This window comes from Crocodylus porosus, unplaced genomic scaffold (assembly GCF_001723895.1).
Source record: "Crocodylus porosus isolate Cpor-Errol unplaced genomic scaffold, CroPor_comp1, whole genome shotgun sequence".
NCBI classification, from domain to species: Eukaryota; Metazoa; Chordata; order Crocodylia; family Crocodylidae; genus Crocodylus; species Crocodylus porosus.
Genome location: NW_017728886.1, coordinates 196,946,430 through 196,952,814, shown reverse-complemented (window position 1 = coordinate 196,952,814; position 6,385 = coordinate 196,946,430). Strand labels below are relative to the sequence as shown.

Here is a 6,385-nt window from a genome sequence, read left to right as displayed (position 1 = left end):
TTTGCTTCCTGTTCTCCCTTCCATTTGTTTCAGTGTGCTCTACCAAGGTCTTGGCTATATTTATTCAAAATGTAAATCCCTACACATATTGTATAAATAATTTTGCTCTAGTCTTCTCAGGCAATAGGAGCTGGACATTTGTACTTACTTTCACCCTGCTTGTCTACCTCTCTGCTGTTGCCAGCTGAAAGAAACATGTAACAGAATAGACAGAACTAAAGAATATTTGTACAAACATACAGTTTGTGAATACAGAAAATGTCAAATGGTACAGTGTGTTGCAAACAACCACAAGGCATGAGCCTGATAACAAGACTACTGACTCGCATAAGCAGTATATAACTAAGTGAGCAAAAGTGTTCCCAACCCCTGAAACATAAAAAATATTAAAAGAAACATGTTTATAATTATATAATATATTACATATTAAGCAGATACTATCAAGTATATACACTTAGCTATGATGAATTCTAGACTGAATATTTTAGGTGTGTATATCCTATTCTTTTATTTTTAAAGATAATTTGTATTTGAAGTCTTTGTTTCTTTTGGTTTTCATGTATTTCCTTAAGAGGTAAGATATCTTACATGTGCATATATGAATATTAAAATTTAAAGAAACAACGTTTTAAAGAATTACATACTGCCTGCTTTTAATTTTTACATACATACATGCTTGCTGCCTTGCTGCAGCATAAAATACTTTTAACTGTAAAGTGAAGTGTATAGGATTGCTTTAAAGTCCTAAATCAGCTGACCAAAAATAACCTGGAGAATGCGGGCATCGATCCCGCTACCTCTCACATGCTAAGCGAGCGCTCTACCATTTGAGCTAATTCCCCTTTTGATAAAGCCTAAAAACAGATATTTTATGCTCACTGACTATTTCTACTGAACCACTATACAAATGTTCTTGATTATCGCTTGCTTGTTTCCTGCTGAGTCATTCTGCTTTTTGATCTCTGTGCCTCACACTTGGCAGCTCATGATCAGTGTTTTAGCAAATACACTACCAAAATAAATTTTCTTTATCTCATTTTTAACTTTAGCCTTTGTTACTTACACATTTTCTTATCAGAAGCTCTTGAAAAGATCAATAGTTACCTATAAGACACAGATGTGTTAATTAATTAAATCCTAAAATAGGATTTGAGTAGGATGTTTGGTGGTGATATTTTTTGTTGATGTAGCTGTTCATTTGTAAGTTGGATGGAAAAAATGGGGATTTCAGAAGACAAAGTTGACAGAGGGACAGAATTGCAGGCATAGGTGTAATTGGATGCTATCATGAGAAACATACGTAGAGAGTGGTGGGGAAGGCTTTGTTAGTGGAGTAAAAGTGTTGGAGAATGATAAGAAATAAGGAAAAAGTTATAGCAAGCCTGGAAGGCGAGATATTTTATAAACTGGAACACAGTCCCTGCTTTAATACCTTCACATATTTCCATAGTTAAGATGGAAGATGTAGCATTTTGTTACTGTTATAGCTGCAAATAAAGATGAAAAAAATTTTCTCCATTAACGGATGTCTAGTCAGTTTAAAGCAATGAGTTAAATGTTGTTTTATATACTGAAACCACTCCTAAAACTTCCTGTGACTGCTTGCCATCTTACATTTCTCTTTCTGTAAAAATGTCTCTCCATCTCTCACTTCTGCTACTGTTTGACAAACCTACACCAACAGCAGAACAGTGCACACAAAACACATAGTGCTATTAGGTTAATAAAGTTAAACAATAGACTGAAATAAATAAGTAATAGACAAAAATAAACTAAATGATAAACAAATAGACAAAAATAATTTATCCAAAAAAATAAACAAAATCATTTACCCAGTCTCCCAGTTATACTCATCTGTGTTATATCAAAAAAGCATTTCAGACCGATGTGATTTTTTTTAAGGTGACTCCTCTTAATCTGATTAGTGTACTTAATGAGACAGATACTGATGAGGCCTTTGTTATGGCTACTGTAAATTTCTCAGGGCAGGGGCTGTTTTCTTGCTTTCAACTTATTTATTTAGTGTATAAGGTTTCACCATATTGTTTCAGCCATCTTAAGGCAATGTTATCACCAGTGTGAAGAGCCTGAAGGCCACCAGGTAGCACTGTAAATGGATACGTGTCAGGTCTTGGCCCAGTTACAGTTAAAGGTACATACACCAGGTATCTTCCCAACCTTGACCTTTGGTCATGCGATTACTGGCCTGGCTTTCCGTAGTGGTGGTCCCAACTCCCTCTTCTGCCACGTCTTGATGTTTTGGGATAATAACGATTGGAAGGTGGTAATTCTTACAGTACCAGATGACGCTTGCTTGAGGTAGGTTTCTTCTGGGGCTCTAACCTCCCCTACACTCTGGCCTAGCGCTACCTAGATGTTATGCCGCAATTCGTTTAACTCAGTCTTAACCGGTGTCTTTTCTTTTCTTTCACAACAACCATTTTGATGGAACTAAATCAGCACAGACTACTGAACTTCTTCAGTCTCAGGTAAGTTGTGCAGTTGGTCAGGAGAGAGTTCTTTTTCATGTTCTCTCTCCTGGTGGTAAAATCTTCTAATAATAACAGAGCAAAGTAATCTAAGTAAATAAAAAGACCAGAAGCCCATCCGAGCTAATATCCCTTGTGTCCCGGGAGGCGAAGTAACGCACGGCACTCACCAGCAGCTTGGGACAAGATGCACATGGGGCGGAAAGAGGAACCTGCACGGCTCGTTAGCTGCCTCTTTGTACAATTACGGCTAGCCGGTGACATCAGTGTCAGACGCCGGATGGCAGAAAAAAAATGGCAGCCACAGCAGTGGAGGGGGCGGATAGCCAGGGGACAGAGCGATGGCTGACCCTGGCAGCAGAGAGGGCTCTGTGTGTGGATCCTGGGAAGCCTGACGAGCAGGAGGTGACACAGGCTGGAGAGAATAAAGCGCCCCGACAAAGGCCCCCGCCGGACGACGGAGGAGTGACGGGCTGGCTGAGAGGAGAGAGAGTGGAAGAGGCATCAGGAAGCACAGCGGGACCCACGTGGGAGTGCCAGGACAACGGGGTACAGAGGACAACAAGCCCAGAGGCGAAGACCTGGGGACAGCCCAGAAAGGGGTTGTGATCAGGGCGGGTATCGCAGCTGGGACCCAGGGGGTTGAGTGAGGGACAGGAGCTAGTCGGGGAAGCGACAAGCGGAGAGGAAAGCGATCCCTCCCTGTAAGGTTCCGGGGAAGGGAAATAGGTGATGGGTCTTTTTTTGTGTGTGTGTACTCGTTTCGATTCGCCACCCTGAATGAAGGGGCACTAGGGATAAGCATCCTTGTGGCGGGGCCACAGGGAAGCCTCAACAGGGTGCCCTAGTGGGGAAAATATCCTGGAAGGAAGAGACCGAGGGGCGAAGGGCTGTAGGGGCAGGCCCACGAGGGCAAGCAGGATCTCAAGCCACTGGCTCCGGGACGTGGCACAGAGGACAGGACATACGGGAGAGGCCGAGGAGAACGGCTGGGCGGCTCACCGAAGGTGGCATGAGGCTGGGGTATAGGGGTGGTGAAGCCACATGAGCAACCATCGGGCAAAGCCCGGGTCACCAAGGAACCCATTATCTGACCCTGCCTACCAAGGAACACCAAGTCGTGGCAGGAAAGAATGGGGTTGGCGACGTGGGGAAGAGAGATCTACTTTGGCAACAGACCGGCCCGAAAGGAACATGACATCTGCCAGTAGACCAAAAGCCACCCAAAGAGCGGCTAGTCGAAGCCCGGAAGTTGCACCTTGTCCATGGGATATTAATCTGTTTGGGGAAACTTTCCCCTTTAAAAAGTTCAAATTGGGGTTCTGCCCACCTGATGCAACACTGTCCTGGCCTGTGGAAACGAGGACATGGCAGGTAACATAGCTAGCATTAAAAAAAAAGAAAAGAAAAGTAAAAAAAACAAAACAGTACCCTAACCATCTGAGTTCGGCTGCTTTTCTTCCAGCTAGACTTTTCACTCACTCACTGTAAACACCACTCTGCTCAGCGGCGTCTCTCCAGCCAGTGTCTCCTGGCCTAATTAATCACTTCCAAGCTTATTTTAAATTATAATTTAAAATGTGCATCATACTTTCATTTGCCATTTTAATCTTCCAGTAAGAATCTTCCTAAAGTTCTGTAAGGATGCTTGTCACAGGAGTGCAGTAAAACAGACTCTTTGTTGTCAACACTGGGTATGTCTACACTGCAGTGACAGCAGACCAGTATAGTTATACCTGAGCTGGCTTTAAAATAGCTACCTTCGATTCCAGGAGCAGTCTGTCCATGGCCAGCTTCTTGGTCAGGTTTTACAACCCATACTCAGCTCTGTGCTGCTGCTCTTGACTCCAACTGGCATCCTAGCTAGCTATTTTGAAGCTGGCTAAGGTATCTTTACATTACCTGGCTCTCGCTGCTGTGACTGCAGTGTAGACCTACCCTCTGTTTGTAAATGGAATACATACACAAATTATATTGCATTAGCTTTTTAATCTAGACATCATCTTGGCTGAGAAATACCATTTTAATTTTGGAGAACAGCCAGCCATAATTATTGTGGTTGCTAATTACAGAAATATGAAGAAGCCAAGAAACAAGCCAGGGAGGAAGTAGCAATTCAAGAGACAGCAAAGCAATAGACAGTTCAGGAAAGGATTACATCTGTATTGCATACTGAGAACCTGTGTAAGTTTCTGATCTTGAAATACAAGCAATAGACAAAAAGTCCCTGTCCTCATTAAAATCTGAAGTCCAGGCACAAAGCATGAGTTTTGAAACACTGGGAGAGAAGGAAACAGAAAAAACGGTGGTGGGAGATTAAATCTTCAAATCTTAAAACTTCTGTGGATGAGTATTTGTCACCTTTAAGAATGGAGGCACTAGAACAGTCCTCATATCCTGAAATACAGAATCGTGAATCCAATATAAATATTGGAACTGAAGCATGCACCTCAGATGTCAGATCTGAAAGGAAACCTCCGTTCTTAATAGGTACCAGCTGGGCACAGATCAGCAAGAAAAAGCAGCTTTGCTTGAGGTTTCCTTTGTTGCAATGCATACCATGAGTTTTCCTTTCTCTTTTTCATTAGGTTAATAACATTTAATAAATCTCTGACCAGTTTTGATGTTTCTGGTTGAATATATTTATTAAATAATTTTACTAATCAACTAGTTATTTTTAAAATGTATATTAGACATACAAGCTAAGAGTAAAAATTAAATAGTTAAATGTGTGAGTTTACAACAGGAGCAGAAAATCCATCGAGTCTCTTAAATTATCTGGATACTCCAGGAGATGAAACCCTGACAGGGTGCATCTACATGTGTGCTTTACTACAAGAGCTGACTAATTAGCTCTGCAGCAAGCATCACTTTCTCTGCAAGCAGCAGTATTAGGGTACAGTAGATTAATTAACTCTACCATAAGATAGTGCTGTCAGGGACAGTTCTATCTTACAGAGGAGTAATTAACTCCACTGAAACACTCATGTAGAGGGTGACCTGGGCTGGCTAGGGCACAGGGGTGCAAAAGTACGAGAGCTGCCTGCCACCCAGCCCTGCAATTCAGCACCCTCATGCTCTAGCCAGCTCCTCCACCACCCAAAGCTCAGAACAGACCCCACTGAATCCTCTACCAGCCCAGGGCTGCTCTGCCTTGGCTCTAACTCAGGGGTGGGCAATTATTTCAAGTGGAGAGCCACTTACTGAGTTTTGGCCAGCTGTCGAGGGCCGCGTGGGTAGCCCTGCCCCTTGACAGGTGTCCCACCCCTAGTAATCATCTTGTGACTGGAAATCCCACTCCCTAACACCTGGCCTTTACCTCCAGAAGTCCCTCCCCTTGTCCCCAGAAGTACTCCTTTCAGCAAGGGATTTTGCCATCTCAGAACCAGAAAAATACCAAATTATATTCTAAAAATCAAACATCTACAACATTCATTAATTTGATTTCAAAAAATATTTTTGTCCTGGTTTACTTGTGATTGTGTAGTGTGCATAGAGATGATTGCACAATAACTTAAAATGAAATCTTACTCTTGTATGTTGGGGGGGTGTATAGGTTTGTGGAGGACTGTGAGTGTGTGGGGCGTGAGGATGGGTGTGAGTGTGTTTGGGGTGAGGGACCATGTGGGTGTGTGGACATGTGGGGTGTGGGTGAGTATGGGGTTTGTGGGGGATTGGGGGGAGGATGTCTGAGACGTGTGAGGCAGTGTCGGGGTGTGCATGTATGGCAGTGCAAGGGGGATGTGGGTGCATGTGTATGGCAGAGTGTGCGCATGAGACTCACCCTATGAACATACACACACAGCCCCTCCATATACACACCTCCGCCACTCCCTACACACAAACACAGCCCCTCTCTACACACGCACACACAGTCCCACCCTACACACAAAGCC

General features: G+C 43.2%; 1 non-coding gene across 1 annotated transcript; it reads right to left on the bottom strand.

Annotated features, from left to right (window-relative positions):
• Positions 1–769: 769 nt before the first annotated feature.
• TRNAA-AGC lies at positions 770–842 on the bottom strand. Its single transcript has one exon. It is a non-coding gene; the product is annotated as a tRNA-Ala (tRNA).
• Positions 843–6,385: the final 5,543 nt, after the last annotated feature.